Raw genomic sequence first — 20038 nt, forward strand, 5'->3', positions numbered from 1 at the left:
AGGCATGTATCATATGACTTTGTCCTGATTTTTTCCACTGAAAAACATATAATCAGCAGAATTAGTTGTTGTCACCCAACCCTAGGCTAAATGCTAATATCACCTGGAGAGGCAGGCCAGCCCACTTCTGGGAGGGGGTCTATGGAAGGTTACAAAGGGATTGCCTGAGGGGTGAAAGAGGGGGAAAAAGAAGGAAGAAGAGGCAGGAGGGGTTGGCAGGATGGAGGAATAGGAAACAGGTTGAGATGCTGAGTGGCTGAAATAGGCTGTTTAAAAGGTTTAAGCTTAGAAGCCATACATGGTGGCTAGGGCCTTGAATAAAGTTAATACCTCCTGAACCTGATTGCTTGTGGATCATTTCCTCATCATCATCCTGATACCTACAGTCCCGCCAGCTGAAAGGAGTTGCAGGTGCATGGCCCGGGCCGGCAGAGAAAGGCCTCACCATCCATCTATCACTATCCACAACCATCCAGGACTCTATAATTAAAATGTATTTCTATAGCTGTTACTGTTCTTTGACGACTCCAGTAGGGAGATATGTGATTGACAGTTTTAATTTGGAAGTGGAGTGGGCACCAATGTGGGATTGGGCCATGTCCAGCCAATATTCAGGGCTTACTGTTGGCACTGTGCTCAGGGCTCACTCCTGGAGGTGCTCAGGGGACCACGTGTGGTGTTGGGGATTAAACTTGGTTCTGTACTTTCTCTCAGAGAGTTTTTTCAACAGTAATGAATGGAATGGCAAAACACTTAAAGTCAAATATTATAAATGTCTTCTTTGGACACATTCCCAGGTGCTTCCTCTGGCTTTCTCCTTACCCGAGATCTATCATCTTTCCTTTTTCAGATTCCACACAATCCTTCCTACCTTCCTAATATTTTCTTTGAGTCACTCATATCCTTCCTCAAAATATCTTCTTGATTCTTAAGAGCAATTAATTAGCTTCTGTTTGTATCACTGCTGTGCCATTGGGATGGATCACTATGCCTTTCCACTTAATGATTCCTCAAGGATATTGAGTTTAAAAAACATATTTTGAACATAGAGCCAGGAGTAACCCCTGAGCACTGCTGGGTGTGGCCAAACAAACAAACAAACAAACAAAAACCAACCATATTTTTTTCTCATATGGTCATGGAACCTTTTATTTCTGTATGCTTCCAAACATTTAAATAATGTTACAGTTATCTCCACCACCATGTATTTTGAGATTACCATTTGATATAGTCCTATTTAGTCCATTTTAATATTAAGAACTTTCAAACATTAACTAAAAATAATTGCACTTTTATGTTCAAATCACAGTTCAAATCAAGTCACAAAATATTTGTGACAAGATATTTGAAAAACCCAAATGTTCAAGAATAGATGACTGAACAGAAACAATGCATGCACAGTAGAATAATACTCAGTTATAACAAAAGATCAATAGTTTGATGGTGGGAAATAAACACTGGTAAAGGGATTGGTGTTGGAATATTGTATGACTGAAACTCAACCATCAGCAACTTTTAAACTCTGTATCTCATGGTGATTCATATTTCTTTTAAAAAAGAAACAATGTGGTGCTCTCTTTGGCAGCAATATATTAAAATTGGAACTATACAGATAAATTTAGCATGGCCCCTGTGCAAGGATTACATGCAAATTCGTGAAACATTCCATATTTAAAAAAAAGAAGCAATGTGGATGAAACTGGAGGATATCATATTGAGTGAAGTGAGTCAAAGGAATAGTTGTTCTCATATGTATAAACATTGTGAGGGTAAATAAATATAATATATTTATATATATAAATATATATATAAATAAATATAATTATAATATAATATAATTATCATATATTATTATAATTATAATTATATATTTATATATTTATATAATATATAATTATATATTATAATTATTATATTATAATATAATAATTATAAATAAATAAACATGGTTATTAATAACAGATTCTGAGAATCAGCTTGTAGAACTGATTTTACTAAGTGTGACCAGGAACCAGCTGAGATCTAGACACAGTAGTGGAGGAAGCTCACTCTGATGGTGATTGTGATCTAGCAATATTATGTATCAGAAACGTTACTATTGACAATGTTGTAAATCGCTGTGCCTAAATTAATTTTTTCAAATACTCTATCATAAAGCTTTTTTCTAAGCCAGTGGAATAAGCTGTCATTGTTCCCTGATAACTGTCAGCACTGACCATTTAGCACATAGCCAAAGAAAAGACCCTAAGTACCACCAGGTATGACCCAAAAGCCCTCCCTCGGCTCCAAAAAGCTCAAGAAAACAAATAGTCAAGAGCAGGACCAGAGGGATCATTGAAAGGTTAAGGAACATACCTTGAATATATAGCCTAACCAGGTTTGAGATCTAGCACCACATGGTAGCCCTGAGCAATGGATGTAGCACTTGAGGTCTCTAAGCACCATTGGATGTTGATCTAGAGGCCCACAGTCTCAGGTCACCACTGGAAGAGAACAATACTGCACCCTCCAGTCCTTGTATTGAACCGCTAGCCTGGTGGGCTGAAATTTGCTTGAAAGAGCCCCTGGACCTTTTGTTTTTTTAATTTTTATTGTGGTCAAAGTGAATTACAAATCTTTCACAGTAATAGTTAAGGCACATAGTGATAGTGAATGAGGAGCATTCCTACCACCAGTGTTGTCTTACCTCCACTCCTGCATCCCACATCTCCCTTCTTTACCCCCTGTAATGCTAGTGCAACTGTTCCCTTGTACAGCTTGTTGTAGATTGGGAATCGATTCTGTTGTCCTTGATTTGGATTTGGTATTCAAGTCTGATCATTTTTTATTTCTACAAAATGAACATACGACTGTCTGGTCTTGGTACCATCCATTTTTCTCCCTCTAATTATGAGGCTGATCAAGGTGATTCCAGTAATGTGGCTCTATTGGAGATATAAGAAAAGATATGGGAGGAGTCCTTCTAGGTGTTGTAAATATCCATTTGTAAGAAGAAGGGAGAAAAAGAAGAAAAAGGTAACAAAACCAGACAAGACAAGACAAAAACAAAAAACAAAAAAACAAGGGAGTAACAACAAAAGTACAAAAAGAATAAAAAAATAATAAATCAGTGGACTGAGAATCACTAAAAGGAGCCCCTGGACCTTTTGAATACAACTTTCAAGAATGTCACAAAAAAAGAAATCTGAGGCTGACTGTATTAATGTGAAAATATTGTGAAGTTACATTATTAAGTTAAAGCTAACTGTTGCACCCTATTTTTGCTGTTGTCAAATTTGAAGTGGGCAAGAATGGGTATTTGTGAGTGCAAAATGGTAGCTGACTTAGAGAGTTTATTTGAAGAAGATTGTTCAAAGTCTCAGAGTAAGGATTTTGGATTTATTTGGAAGTCAAGAGTCTTTGGGAGATTTTGAATAGGGGAATCATGTTACATGGCATGTTGTAATTTTTTTAATGGCCTTCTGTATAATGTTGAGCAAAAAACATAGGGCAATATGTAAGAAGATTTGGTCAGTAGCTATTATACTAATTCAGGTAAAAGGTAATGGCGGGGCTGGAGCAGTGGCACAAGCAGTAGGGTGTTTGCCTTGCATGCACTAACCTAGGACAAACAGCGATTCAATCACATTGCGTCACATACAATCCCCCAAGCCAGAAGCAATTTCTGAGCACGCCACCAACATAGGACTGGCCCCGGTTCAAATCCCAGCATCCCATATGGTCCCCTAAGCCTGCCAGTAGTGATATTTAAATGCAGAGCCAGGAGTAACCCCTGAGTACTGCCGGGTGTGGTCCGAAAACAAAACAAAATGAAAGATTATGGCTTCACAGGCCAATGCAGCATAAAGCTGGCTATCTCAGGAGAAGAGGGTGGGCCATGGCCACACCCTGCCAAAGCCACACTTGCTGCCTTCATCAACCAAAATCACCATTTCCCTGATGGCCTGCCTCATCACCGACCCTCTACAATTTCCTGCAGGAACACTAATCTGACCACACGTCAGGTGTACTGCTTGTTAAGCTGATATTAACAGGGCTTTTTTTTTTTTTTTTTTTTTTGCTTTGTTTTGTTTTGGAGTGAGTGTGGGCACTCTCTCCTGTATCTCTTTTCTTTTGGGAAAGCCTGGCATCTGTAACCATGCCCACAAACACAGTTGCCATATTCAAACCAGGCCACCTCCATAGACCCACTCTTTTCTTGAAAGAGTGTAAACCGAATCATGAAAGATTATGACAACACTAGCCCAGACAGCTCTCACCACCGACCCTCTATGATTCCCTGCGGAGATGACAATCTGACCACACTTCAGGTACACCACTTTGTTGGGCTGATACTACCAGGGTTTGGGGGGGACTAAGTGCAGGCACCGTATCTTCCTTCTTCCAAGAAAGGTTGGCAGCTGTAATCACACTCACAAATGCAGTCACCAGGTTTGAACTGGGCCTTCTTTCAGAAGACCTGAGCTTAGTAGATGCCCCTAAAATTCTTAGTATTATAGCTTTGAATTTTGGGAAAAAGTCATTTGTTTGATGCTGTCATCCCTAAAGGAACACCCAAATTTAACAGACTGGACATATAACAAGAAGAGCTTACTAAACCTTCTGCCATTCATTGTATTAATAACTTCATTGGTGATATAATAACTTTCAAAAATGAGCTTGCTACCATATTTTTTTATTTTTCTTTCTTTCTTATTTTTCTCTTCTCTTCCATTTAATTTTTTCTTTCCTTTTTTTTTTGTTTTTTTTTTTTTGTTTTTGTTTTTTGGGGTCATACCCAGCAGCGTTCAGGGGTTACTCCTGGCTCTACACTCAGAAATCTCTCCCGGCAGGCTCGGGGGACCATATGGAATGCCAGGATTCAAACCGCCATCCTTCTGCATGAAAGGCAAACGCCTTACCTCCATGCTATCTCTTCGGCCCCTCTTTCCTTTTTTCAAAAACTTTGCTTTCACCTATCTGGTGAATTGTATTATGATCAACTATGTCAATTATGTGATGCATTTTTTTAAATAAAAAATGTAACACTATATACATTTTAAAAAATTTTATTGTGGTCTATATAAATTTTTATAAAAAAATTAAAAAAGCTTATCTTCATCTAACAAATTCTCTCTGCAAAAAAAAAAAAAGATGTTCTCTGTCTTTTCATTCCCATAGAAATTTTTTCACCTCCTGTACCCTCTACTAAATTTAGGACTAATTTCATAAAAGTGAATGAATGAACTGGTTTTCAGTCCCTTATAGGGAGAGCTTTTTATTACCATTACTCAGTCATTAAAACTGAGGGTCAGAGAGTAAAAATAAAATGGTTTTCTAAATTTATTTCAGTAAAAAGGGAGGATGTGGGGCTGTGAAACAATATGCCTGTCTTCATAGAGCTTCTTTTTCAGCAAAGTTTTCCTTGGATGAAATGTACCCATAAAGAAAGGTCCTATTTTGCAATGTTTCTGTTGTTTGGTTCAACAGCATCATCTGTATGCTGCTCTGATTACTTATGTTGATCTATCTGGGGATGTTTTTTGGCAAGAGTCCCATTTGAAAGTCTGTCTACCTGCTTACTGTTGTAATTTTTAAAAAATGCTTGGCTTATACAGGGCCTTTTTCAATCATTTTTCTGGGGTATTTTAAATCCTAATGTTAATGATGTAAAAGAATTTTCTAGTATTGTTTCCTATATATAAGGTTCAAAAAGCCACAAAATGAAGGAATACATTCAAGGACTTCTTGATATTAAAGTCATAAAGAAATAGGAAGAATGTTTGTGTAAGTTAAAATTGCTACTTAAACAAACAAAAATAATAACAACAACAATAAAATTTTATATAACCAGTCTCCTAAACTTCAGTGTCATAAATCCCCAGTCAGACACAAGAGCTATAGTACAAGCAGGTAGGGATTTGCCTTGCACATGACTGACCTGGGTTTGATCCCTAGCATTCCATGGACTCTGGAGCACCATTAGGAGTGATTCCTGAGTACAGAGCCAGGAGTAACCCCAAGGCACCATCTGGTATGGCCCTAAAACAAACAAGCAAACAAACAAAATTAAACTCCCAGTCATTTCTTCTGTGGCAGTGAGGATTGGCTGATATAGGCTAGGCTAGTAAGGGTTGATTCAGTTATGCTCCATATTATCTTTCATCCTTCTCTTTCAGCCATAATATTAGCCCTGGCATACTTTTTATGGTACAAAAAAGTGGGAACATAAAAGCACTATAATGGTCTGACCTCAGAACCACTTATCATTTCTGCTTCCTTCTATTGGCTAAAGAAAGTTATGTGACCAAATAATAAGACACATAAATATATGCCCAAACACAATGGCAGGGCTCTGCAAAGTCACATAGAAGATGATACGGTTGCAATGAAGGATTGAATAATGGGGCCTACCATTTAGTCCACTATTAGAGCAAAATAAAATATTCAGAGGAGTATTTACCTCTGGGGTGGAGGAGTGAGTGCCTCTGGTTTGCAATTAGGATGTGACTACAATGAGTTTGTTAGTGGTATGACATGTGTTACAAATTCATAGATATTATCCTTCTTTTTATAGCTTATATATCTATTAATTATGACTTAATAATTTTTGAGTTACTAGAATCAGATACATACTCAAAGTTACAACACTGAGTCTGAAATTTTACACATTTTCAGTCTCCACACTTTTTAAATGTGTGCTTCTTTCCTAATTTCTGGTTTTCTAATTTTGTTTATTCTCACTTGCCAATATAAATACTGGTTTTGTTATCAAACATCTGGACATTAATATAATCTCCATGCATATTTATAATCTTAGTATGCTGCTCACACTTTTTAAAAACACGCAGCCTTTACATTCTAACAGAGTTCATTTTCCTGAGTTCCTCTCAATGTAAACTCATCTAAAACCACAAATTGTTGTCCTGGCAGTTATTAGTCTGAATTGATTAGGTTTGATCTCTGGGTTAATTTCACATGTAATCATATTATAGTTAGTCACACCTAGTGGCTCTATTAATTCAGATATATTTGCACTTCCTTACCTATTAATTACAACCACCTCTAAAGACTGATTGGGTCTCAGCAACTGAAGGAAAGCAATCCCCATATATCAAGGAACAAATTACTGCCTCCCACACTAAGAGAACTTGGTTGACTTCAAGGCTCTGTAGGAATATTATTGATGACATCTTTATTCTCTTCCTTCCTTGCAGATGAATGGTGCACCTGCTAAGTGAACCAGAAATATCACACACAGGTCTAAACAGAATGGCAGAGTACACTTGGACCATAATCTAAGGGAGAAGAAGCAGGAAAGATACCTCTTCAGTTTCAACACAATTTTTATCTGTAAGAATTTTTAAATGTTCATTGAGTTGATATCCACTACACATAATGGTCCCATCTTTCCTTCTGAATTTGTAGAATGTTCATGGCATAACTAAATTTGTGAATTGGCTGGATAAAAGGTTTCAACTCAATCAGCAAAAAAATGTCCTCATATTCAAAGCTTGAATAGCCTGCTGCCCAAGTCCCAGTTGAAGCTCTGATGAGAAGCACTGTAAGTAGAACTCATTGAAGGAAACGTGGTTCCATCTATTTTTCCATGAAAATCCGTCTTTAGTTTCTGCGTTGAGTTAAACGAAACCTTCAATTTCATACCTTCATGGCTCTTCCAAGCATGCTTTCACCCTGGTGCAATTTGACTCATTTAGTTTACAAGTTCATTTTTCAAAATGAAAACTACATTGAATTTAAGGGATTTTTTTGGTGGATAACATTACAATCTAAATTTTATTAGTGGATTAATCCTTCTATAAGAAACTTTTCTTTGTTCTGGTTTTAGAGAAAAGCTCAGCATTCTCTCATAGAAAATTAGAATCAGGTCATGGATTATATTTCCTTCTTTACTCTTAATATTAAGAAGCTAACTGTTGATGTAAAGTTTACCTTCTGCATATCTACATCCTAACTCTCTTCTCTATCTTGACCATTTATTTTCAGTCATGTCTTTATCTGTTAGTTTTTTGTTTTTCTGCTTATAGTTTAGTGGACATAATGGTTGGGAATTAATTATAAAGGTCAAGAATAACTTTAAAGATATTAAATACAAGTGGATAGATATGGATGGAGTTGAGTCACAGATAGAGTTGGTCAGAAGCGAACTGATCACTGAGCATCTCCATCTTCAACATCACCCAAATATAGAATCCTTTCCTTCTCAAAGGTAACAGAGGGGCCTAGGATATAGCTCAAATAATGGAGCAAGCACTGTCATGGACCCACAGCAGTGCTGGAACCAGGAATTAAAGTTCAGGCATACCACCAAGATGAGAATAAAGCATCAACTATTACATCATAGCTTTAGTTTGAGTGACCCTGGAACTGCTTCCATCCTTAACACAAAAATAGGGTACAGCCCCTATTTTAAATCTTCCAGTACCTCCAAATACTGATGCTCTTGAATGTGATTTCCTAAAGTGGTTGCTATTTCCACCACAGTCACACCATTTCCCAGTCCTTGGAATAAAATGGAAATCACAGTGTGAGGTGCTCTCTATGTTTGCTCTCAGATCACTGCTATCAAATCTCTGGCCTGATAAGAACCTTCCAATCCATCATTACAAGCAAGAAGTAGATCTGGGAAGCTCTTCTCTGCAGGGCTGAATATGTCCCAGGATGTTTTGGAAAGGGCAGAGGATGGAACTCAGTGTAGGAGCTACCATACTCTACTTTGGAATGTTTGTTCTAAATGGCTTTAACTAAACACGGGCTGTCATTATATGTGTATGCATATTTATGTGTCTTGGAGAGGGTGCACATATAGCGTTCCAGAGTTTTGGAATCAAGAGTATGTAGTTCCCACATATGGTGACAATTGAGTTCACTGTCTTAAGTTAGATTGTTTAATTTTGCCACTTTTTATCACTTAGTTATTTGTTAAATAAGGAAGTTTGTAGAATGTCCCTCCATTTAACGTTTATATAAGAATCAAGTCAATTGGATTGTTGGACTTGCTCTAGCATCCCCATAGGCACCAATCTCACCATGTGATACTGTTCTTCCTTTGCATAGGCACATTAAAATGGGAAATTATATACAAACACGTTATTATCTTATACAGATGGGAACACACAAAACTTGTAATGCAGTAGGACTTTACACCCTGAACATTGTCATAAAGACCTGGCTCATGTCTTGAAAGATTGGACATTGTCTATTAACCCCTGAACCAGGGATGCCATCTACAAAACAACCATGGCTGTGTACTACATCACCTGAATGCAATCCTCTACCAGGGAAGATCCTACCACTGCTCTGGCATAGATCTATTCAACAGAGACTTCCCTTTAACACCCAGAGAACTTAACAATAATAACAGCCTGCTTTAAAGACTAAGCTCTCTGCATCACCCTCTGACTGTGAGTGAAACAAAAGGGTGTTCTGCATCATCCTTATATAGGATATGGACATATTCCAAGATTCAGAAATCTGACACCAACTACAGTGACTGTGTGAAAAATAAAAGTGTATTGGCACTACAGACAATGACTTGGGTTGGACAACCTAATACGCCTGAAGCCAAGAGTTGGTCTTGTGCCAGAAAACTTCAGGGGTAAGGTCTTCTTGTATTTAGGCCAAGGCTTTTTCTTTCCATGTCCCCTATATTTTGCTGGGCCTATGCAAACAATTTTCACACTAACAGTCTTTGCTGTGCTCCTTTGACTCATTCTTAATGAATTATTGTATTATGATCAATTGTGTCAACAATACTACAGCTTTTAATGTTAAGGGAGTTACATACATTTTTTGGCTTTGGATTGCTTTGTGTAAGAAATATTGTAATGTACTACAATCTGGGGGCTCAAGGGGCAAAGTAAATGTACATGTTAAAATAAATATAGAGAAAAGAAAAGAGTATGACCATTAGATGTTTTCTGTTTTTAACATTAGAAACTTTATTCAATTAATTGTCTAGTTTTTTAATAAAAATAATTTTTATTTTGACCCCAGTGGATTACAAATCTTTCAGAGTAATATTTTAGGTACATATTGACATTGAATCAGGGTACTTCTCACCACCAGAAGTTGTTCTCCCTCCACCCCCATTCCTAGCTTGCATACCATATCCCCTCCCTTACCCCTTGGGCTGCTAGTATAAGTGGTCCCCTCAGTGTCTAGCTAGTTGTAGATTGGATATCGATTCTGTTGAAGTTGGCTTAGGGTTTGGTGTTTAAGTCCGATCATATTTATTACTACTTAGTGATCATAAAACTGCTTGGTCTTGGTACCCTCCACTATTTCTCCCTCAATTTGAGAGGCCACACCCAGCAATGTTCAGGGCTTACTCCTGACTCTATATTCAGGGATCACTTCTGGTAGGGTTCTGTGGATCATATATGTTGTTGGGATCAAATCCAAGTCAGCCGTGTGCAAGACAATTGCCTTACCTGCTGTTCTATCTTTCTGTTCCTTTTAACTATTTTCTGAAGCATATCCTTTAAGACTAGAGCATTCCCTGAATGTCAAAATGAATGAAAAACATACACAGCAGCACCCCATACTTTATGGCTGAATTTGCGCCTTGCGTCTTGTAACATGTTATTGGTTGATTTGGGGTAAGTTATTTAATTTTGTGTATCTTAGTTTCTTCATCTGTCAAATGGGAATAAATTTATTTTTATTTCATTGGAATTGTGAGAGTTAAATTAACTGATGCCTATAAAGTGTTTGATAGATTAATGGTACCACTTAGTCAATAACTAATGAGGACTAATAAACTAGAGCTATTAGTCCTATTAAGAACTTATAACTATTAGTCTTTTCAATGAACTGAAAGATTGACTGAATTCAGTAAATGAGGGAGAGGGAACTTCATTTCAGACTTCTTATGGGGAAGATTATCTTTCTCATCAGCAGGAAAGTAATCAACCTGCAAACCAAGTGCCAGGAAATGTGTATATATTTTTTCAAAACTCACCAAAATAGTAACCAGGGAGAAAGCTCAGGTAGCAGAGCACAAAACCAGCATGGAAGAGGTTATAAATTTCTTCCTTAGCACTGCAAATGCTTCCCTTCCTCTACTGGGGATAGCTCTGGTACCCTAAGCATCATGGAGTTAGAGCTGGGGGTTGCCTCAATAAATATTTTATAAGATAAGCAAATAAAAATTATTCTCACATACATCACATCTATAATTTTTCAGACTGAAATAAATCCCTTTTTTTGAGTTGAACATATTTATTTTTTATTATTTTTATTTAGTAACCTTAATTACAAACATAATTGTAGTTGGGTTTCAGTCATAAAAAGAATACCTTCCTTCACCAGTGCAACATTTCCATCACTAATGTCCCCAATACTCCTCACCCCCACCTGTATTAGAGACAGGCATTCTACTTCTTTCACTCATTAACATTGTCACCATAGTTTTCAGTGTAGTTATTTCTCTAACTGCATTCACCACTCTTTATAGTGGGCATCATATCGTGAGTTGATCCTTCCAGCCATGCAATTCTGGCAGGGTGATTTTGAGCAGGCCATTTGCCTCTATGAGTCTCTATTGCTTTTGCTAAGGAGTGGAAACTTGGGTTCTCAGTATTTGAGGGAGGCTCAAAAGAGACCTTGAATGTGCCAAGCATCCTTCAGCAGTTTGTCACAGCTCCCCAAGGAGGCCTTGGACTTCTGTAAATATTTGTTGCATTTGAATTCTTTTTGCCTGGGAAGCTCTCCAATGTCCTGGGATCCCTGGCTCTCCCACTAAGCTCATCAGAAAAGAAACTTAAAGGAGTCATTTTAGTGTCCATTCTCTCATTCCCTTCCCCCACACAAAACCACTTTCAACACTGCCAGCTCTCTTATTTGGCTCTTATTGGCCTGGTTGCATCTGATTAAGGGTCACTTCATTCATCAGCATAAGGAAAACTCACATTATGTCAACAGGAGACTGAATCTGTAGTCACAGAGCAAATGAGGAGTAGAGGGGGTGGCTGAGGAAAAGGAAGGGAAACAGCCACAGCATATGCTTCATTAGTAGTTAATTGCAATGGAGGAAGACTCAAAATTTACAAAAAGCCCTTCATTGCTATATGCAGTTCGCCCATGACCTACAACCTGTTGATCATTGGATGGTGAAGAAGCAGGTGTTGTTCACAAAACCTATTCAATCATGTATTCATCCAACCAACAAAATCATCCATCTGTTTATCCATCCACTCTCCTTCTACCCATCCATCTATCTATCCTACTATCCATACCTCAGCTCTTTATGTTTTGGGACAGAATATAATAAAAAATTCTGCCATTTCCTGCCCACATAGATTGCAGTTAGAGAAGGAAGGGCAGAGAGTAGAATTGCACAATTGTACACTTGATCTGAAGGAGTCCCAGAACATATGGAATGGTGGAGGCTTGGGAAAAGGCCCCTCAAAGACATCTAATGCAGATTTCCTACAAAGAGAATATTTTGGGACTATGGATAAGCTTGATAAAAGGCTTTTTGGTAAGAATCAATGGGACCCTTAGCATGGGACACAATGGAAACCCATGTAGAGTTAAGTTCTCAAGCAGGAGTCAGTGGACTTGAGTTCTAGATCTGGTCCTGTCACTGGTCAGGACCTGAATAATCAGCTATATAATGAGAGTAAAATTTTTCTAACATTTATTGGAGAGGATAAGAGACACAAGAAATCATTATCACCCAATGGGCTGGGTAGAGGCTGCAGAGCCAATGCCCAGCTACTGTGGCCAAGGGATTGAGTCATGGCTTGGATCCCAGATTAACCACTGGCCTTTACAACTAATTTAAGGTTATTGTCATCTTTCTGCTGGACAATCTGAAACATGTGCACAGGAAAAAGCTCTAAACACTAGCCCACTGCCCCACACATTGGTCTGCTAAACAGCAATACCTACCTGCCCACACCCATATCCAGTCCTGAAGCAACTGCACACCTACCTAGCTTTACATTCTCACTGCATAATAAGCTTTTTCCTGAGTGACCAGCAAGGAGCTGGAGGTGGTGTGGAGTTGAGAGAGGGGGATGGTTGAAAAGAAAAATCCTGAAAAACCCTCCAGCCATCTATTTATCCATTCAGGAGGCTTCAAATCCAGTTACTTCTCTTTTGCTGTAGATTCCTATTCCTGCCCAGCCTGGGTTCCTGGCTCATATGGGTATGCCCTGTACAGTGCCCAGGTAAGTGTTATTTACCTGGAAAGCTCCTTTGAAGAAAACTTAGATTCTAATGTCACATGTGTAATTAACTAGACCAGTGCTAATGGGCAAGTCACTTAAACTCCCCCATCCTCTATTCTGTCTTCTGAAAAATGAGTATAAGTCAAATTCCTAGAATGGCTAGAAAGAATAAGCAAGACTCTTTGGAGATTATTTAGCATGAGGCAGGTGCATTCAGGCTTTTCTTCTTGGGGCTTTATCAGTTTGCTACCCCACCCTTATTCTTTTGCCTTCTTCTTCAAGCATGGATAAAGAGATGGGGAAATGCTACTACTAAGAGTAGCATTACATGTATTACCCTATGTTGCAAGAGGTCAGATTGAGCATTGGAAGTTTCTGAATTCTCCACTTACCATGACTAAGAAAGAGATTCCTTTTGCTAAAGATAACTTTTTTTCTCTAAAATTCATAAAAAAGGACTCAGCTGAAAAGAGTGGCTGGTTGTAATTTTGGGATATTTATACATTGGTTAAGAAGCTGACCCAGAAAAATTAAAAACAAAATAAAACAGCCCAAAACCTCTAAGTAGTGCTGTTTTAGAGCAATTTCTCATGGAAAGGGAAGTGATACACTGTGATGAACGTGCTGTTACAAACACAAAGAATACTTCATTGACAAGAGATGGTAAGACCTTTTCTAATCCTTTGTATATTTAATCATCAAGAGTAGCTATTACTCCCATTTTATAGATTTGGAAACCAAAGCTAGAGATGTAATATAATCTTCTCACATAAAGAAATCTCACTTCAATAAATGGTGCTAGGAAAACTGGATAGCTTTATGCTAAAGAATATAAATGGGCCATTTTCATGTAAGAAATTTAAGTCTAAATGTGTTAAGGGCTTAGAAATTATTTCTTTGTTATGCCTGAAACTGTAAAATATATGAAAGAAAACATGCAGAGATAGGATATGGCATAGCCAGGAACTACAGAGCCACGGTTTCAGCAAGTGCATAACTAAATCATAGCGGAACAAAATTCTGACGCTATTCCTCACCAGTTTCTGACCTTGGACAAGCTATTTAGCCTTTCATCCCTTGGTTACTTTGTTTGCAAAAAGTGCATGATAGCATTAGTTGATTAAATGTTTACCTTATTTCAAGCATTGGGCCAACAACTATAAATATTTTATTATATTTATTAAAAATTTTATTTAGGGGCCCGGAGAGATAGCACAGCGGCGTTTGCCTTGCAAGCAGCCAATCCAGGACCAATGGTGGTTGGTTCGAATCCCGGTGTCCCATATGGTCCCCCATGCCTGCCAGGAGCTATTTCTGAGCAGACAGCCAGGAGTAACCCCTGAGCACCGCTGGGTGTGGCCCAAAAACCAAAAAAAAATTTTTATTTAGGTACTACAATTTACAAATTTATTCATAGTTTAGTTTTACAACTAACAACTATCCCACCACCAGTGTCAACTTCCCTTCATCAATAATCTTCTCCCCACTTTCTCCCACACCCAGTTAATCCTTTACTATAAATCTTTAATTCAAAATTCTCACAATCACTCTACAAGGTAGCTGCTATTAATATTCCAATTTAAAGACAACAAATTGAGCCATGGAAATAATTGGCAACTGTGGAACAAATTTTGTGTTTAAAGTTTTAAATAAGGCTATACCAAGACTCAATCAATTGTTCCTGCTCTCATAATTAGTGATCATTTTCAGTGAAAAAAAAATAGGCAAATCTAGAGACCAGCCAAGTAAGTCAAATACACTTGCCTTGCACACATCAACCTTAGTTTGATTCTCAGGACTCCATATGATCTCCCAAGTTCCACCAGAAATGACCCCTGAATGCAGAACCAGGAATGAATCCTGAACACAGCCATATGTAGCTTTCCCTCCAAAGGGAAAAATGAAGTAGGCAAATTATTTTTTTCTTTTATAAAATCTTTATTTAAGCACCATAATTACAAGTATGATTGTATTTGGGTTTTTACTCACAAACAGAACAAACATACCCCCCCTTCACCAGTGCAACCCTCCCACCACCAATGCTCCCCACCCCTGCCTGCACACAAGACAGGCATTCTACCTCTCCCATTCACTAACATTGTCATGCTAGTTGTTAGTGTAGTTATTTCCCTAACAGTATTCGCCACTCTTTGTGGTGTGCTTCATATTGTGAGCTGGTCCTTCCTGTCCTTAACTGGATTGTCTCTTGGCCTTATTACAATAATGTCTTTAATTTTTTTTTAAATGAGGGAGACTATTTTGTGTGTGTCTCTCTCCCTCTGACTAATTTCACTCAGCATAATAGATTCCATGTACATCCATGTATAGAAAAATTTCATGACTTCATCTCTCCTGACAGCTGCATAATATTCCATTGTGTATATGTATCACAGTTTCTTTAGTCATTCATCTGTTGAAGGGCATATTGGTTGTTTCCAGAGTTTGGCTATTGTAAATAGTGCTGCAATGAATATAGGCGCGAGGAAGAGATTTTTGAATTGTATTTTTGTGTTCCTAGGGTAGATCCCTAGGAGTGCTATAGCTGGATATATGGGAGCTCAATTTCCAGTTTTTGGAAGAATCGCCATATTGTTTTCCATAAAAGCTGGACTAAACAGCATCCTCCCAGCAGTGAATAAGAGTTCCTTTCTTTCCACATTCCTGCCAGCACTGCTTATTCTCATTCTTTGTGATGTGCACCAGTCTCTGCGGCATGAGATAGTACCTTATAGTTGTTTGGAGGCAAATCTTAACCTGAGGAAAAGAACATAGAAAATTTTGGAAGAAACTACATTTAATTTGGAAGAAATTACATTAAAACATTAATAGCAATTGCCTCTAGCTAGTTAGATAATTTTAAGTGACATTTTAATACTTTAGATTTTTATAAAACCATTCCAAATATTTTACTGTGAATATATACAGATATATTAATATTCAGGAAGAATACAAAAAATTAGGAGAAAAGAAATTTGGAAACTTTTCCACTGAGCCAGATTTTTGCAGGTCACTTCTTGCTGACCCTGGTAACAAGAATTCCACCTTTTCTCCCAGAGCACTTGGTTCTGGAGGGGGTCTAAGGCTAGCACACTTGGTGACCCCTATTCCAGGGGCAGGAGGGGGCCTTAGGCAACATTAATTCTCCCAGTGAATCACAGATCCCATTACTCACTTAGCTTCATTATATCTTTAATTATGACCTTTTAGTCTGAGTGAAAAAGAAGTATAATTTTACTTTACGAGATATGCCAGGCCTACGCTTCCAACATTTCCAGGTTTCATGGAAATTGCAGGGATCATAGAAATTTAACCTGATAATTACTTCAATATTTCAAGGCATACACTTTTACTCTCTTAGAATAATTATGGGTTGTTGTTTTTTCTCCCAAATTCTTTTATTTCTCCATTATTACGGTTATGTTCCATTCCGTTGCGCATGCTTAGAGACATAGAAAAATGCAGGGTATTGCTATATACTCTGGACTATAGGAACAGTATTATAAAATATGTTATTTTTGATCCAGAGAGATAGTATAGAAAGTGAGGCACTTGCCTTGCAGGTAGTCAACCCAAATTCAACTCCAGGCATCACTTAGCCCCCCCCCCCCAAGCACCATCAGGAATGATCTTTGAGCAGAAAGCTAGCAGTAATCCCTGAATACATCTGGGTGGGAATCAAGTCAGAAACAAAATAAAGTGTTCCTCTTCTATTTTCTATCATTCTTTTTTCTTCAACTAAAAGTTTTGTGTGTTCATTTGGGTCACAGAGTCTAAGGTGAAAACTCTTTTCTTTTGTTTTGTTTTGCTTTTGGGGGGGGGTCACACCCATTTGATGCTTAGGGGTATCTCCTGGCTATGTGTTCAGCAATCGCTCCTGGCTTGAGGGGACCATATGGGACACAGGGGATAGATCCTAGGCTAACTCTTGCAAGGCAGATACCTTACCTCTAGGGCCACCTCTCTGGCCCCTTTTTTAGGTGAAAATTCTTAATACCTTTGGTAGAAACTTATGGTACACAGGAGGCATGAAATTACTTGCTTATTGAATGACTACCTAAACAAATAGAATTGGAAACAATCGTCTTGCCTGTTAGGAGACAATCTGGAAGTCTTCATACTTATATTGAGTGCCTGTCATAAGAAAAACCACTTCAACCCACAAATCATAGAGAATCCTTGGGACATGAGGGATTTTAGGTCTCAAATATCCAAATTTGAAAGTGAATATCTTATCAATACTCCCCTAAAAATTGGGGTGGCATCTATGATAAAACAAGCAAACAGATTTATTTTGTTATGAAAATATAGGGATAAGAACCAGAGAGAGATAGTACAGTGTGGGAGTTAATGCCTTTTTATGAGGCCTAGCTAGGTTCAATCCCCAATATTCTATATGATTCCCTGAGACTAAGAGTGATTCCTGAATGCAGAACCAGGAGTAACCCGAACACCAATTGGTGTAGCCGTCCCTGCTACCTGCCCTCCCCCGCCCCCATAAAGAAAGGTTTGTACCTATAAGGTAGGACAAGTAGAAACTATAAATAACCTCATCACTTCAGTTGAGATTTTGCTGCTAAATAGTTTAAATTAAGTCCAGTTTTTCTGACAACTGAGGCAAAAGAATATTTGAATTTTCTTAATTTGTGGTTACAAGTAAGTAAGAATCTGAGACATATCCAACCTTGCATAAAAGGTAGGGTTTCTGGTGTGTATTGCTTCTCCAGGCTTGCTATTCTAAGTGTAATACTTATTTTTTTAGTGTTCAGGCCATTCCCAGAAGTGTTCAGGGGTTACTCCTGGTTCTGTGTCCAGGGATCACTCACAGTGCTCAGGACACAAGATAGGATGTCAGGTATCAATTCTGGGTAGACTGCTTGCAAAGCAAACACCCTACCTTCTCTCCATCTCTCCAGTTATGCCATCTCTCCAGCTCCATGGATGTATTCTTGAACCAAGTGTGTTAATTCTTTGTTTTTAGTTTTCTCATCCTCAAGTAAAAAGCAAGGGTAGATATGAGGATTTAAAGTGAGTGAAGACATTAAACTAAAGTAGTGAGTGCTCAATAAAAAAAAAAAGTACTTATTGCATACTGCATTTCCTGTTGCAAACAAAAGCTTGTTATTTTGGTCATTGGACAGATGGAGGATCAGACAGAAAGCTAGGCAGGGTCCAAAGTTCCATAGGGAACAATGCCAGTGGAAGGATGAAGAGTCCAAAGTGAATCCTGTCCATTTAACTTGTCCTTCTATATTCTTATAGCCAGTCAAGGTTTCTTTTGTCAGTCATTACTCATTGCTTTCTTAATATCTAGCACAGAATATTGGAGAGGGGGATTAAAAGGCCAGGAGAAATGGAAAGTGTTTAGATGTGCATTTTGTTTGCAGGTTTGCTCTCTCTTCCCTCTCTGTCTTTCTCTTTTTGTTGAGATGCATGAGGCAAAAGAACTTGGCACCATTTCCAACATGTCGATTCTTCTGGGTTTCTCAAATGTTGTGATCCCTGGAAAGCTGAGATTCATGCTTACCTCCACTCTTCATTAAGGCAGCGTGGCCGTGAGACAGAGCAGGCAGGCTGCTGGTGCGGTGGGTGGGCGTGCTGAATAACACCCGAACCACAGCTGGGGCTGCCCTTGTCAGAGTGCCAGCCTGCCTTACCCAGTCTGTTCTCGCCCGCTACCTGGCCCTCACCCATCTGCTGCAGAATTCATAAAATGCTGAAGATCACAAACATCTGAACCTATTATAGCTAACATACTTCAATTACCTTCTGATTGTGGGCTTGGCTTCCCCGAGACTTGGTTTATAATGGCCTAAGAATAAAATCCTTTCTATTTGAAAAAAAAAAAAAAAAAGCAAGAGAGAGTTACTGATTTCTGGATTATCTGTGACTTGAGTGTGCTTAGAAAGAAGCATTCTTCTATATGTAACTTTTTTTTTTGTCATTTATTACCTAGCCACAATACCAAAATATAGAGAGAGGGGGAGAGGAAGGAACAAAGAGAACCTGAGAAGAAAGAGAAAGAGAAGCAACTGACTAGGGCTCTGTTTTCAAAGGAACATGTTAAGCGTGTGTGTGTGTGTGTGTGTGTGTGTGTGTGTGTGTGTGTGTGTGTGTGTGTGTGTGTGTGTGTGTGCGATCTGTCGTTTGTTTTCTCCATTTAGGAGAAACAAGTGATTTGTTACTTGAAATGACCTTCCCTTTCCTGAGGCCTGCCTGTCCTGGTTGTTGGCTTGACATCATGCAAACTGTTAGTACTCTTCCAAGGACATAAAAGATTATGCTGCCCATATGCCCTACTACTCCTACTAACCCATTTCTGCTATCCCAGTGAGCTCTGGGCAGTGGAAGATGGCACCCAAATTAGGACCAATCCCTGGTTGCTCCACTTAGAAGTCTGATGAGGAGGAAATTTCAGCCTGTTTAAAGTTAGTTCATTTTCATTGTCTATGGAACTTGCCAAAAATAGTTAAAAGATGCAAATATTGGACAAAGGAAAGAGCTAAGGGGTCCCAGATACTTGCTATGCATGAATAAAGAACTATATTCAGTTCCTGCAGTGCATGTTTTCCTACCCCAACATAAACAGGTTAGAATCCACATTCTGTCTGGATAATCCTGGTTTAGGTCCAGCACTGTAGGGCCTAAACACTGTGCTACCCACTACAGTTGCCCGTGTATTGCTCAAGTATTGCAATCTCCAGACTGTCTAAGTATTACTTGGAATAATTCCCCCCAAATTTAGAGATACACACCAATGCCTACATAAGTCATATCAGAGCCTAAGGCAAAAGAAAAAAATAGGTCATAACATAGTTTTCCCTTTTCACTAGTTTAATATTTTATACATTGTTGAATTTTTG

At 38.4% G+C, this 20038-nt stretch overlaps 1 non-coding gene across 1 annotated transcript; it reads left to right on the top strand.

The window, feature by feature from the left end:
* The first annotated feature begins 1570 nt into the window (after positions 1 to 1570).
* Positions 1571 to 1675, top strand: LOC126019915 (U6 spliceosomal RNA). The gene has a single exon (XR_007499524.1). It is a non-coding gene; the product is annotated as a U6 spliceosomal RNA (small nuclear RNA).
* The last annotated feature ends 18363 nt before the right edge of the window (positions 1676 to 20038 follow it).

This window comes from Suncus etruscus, chromosome 9 (assembly GCF_024139225.1).
Source record: "Suncus etruscus isolate mSunEtr1 chromosome 9, mSunEtr1.pri.cur, whole genome shotgun sequence".
NCBI lineage: Eukaryota > Metazoa > Chordata > Mammalia > Eulipotyphla > Soricidae > Suncus > Suncus etruscus.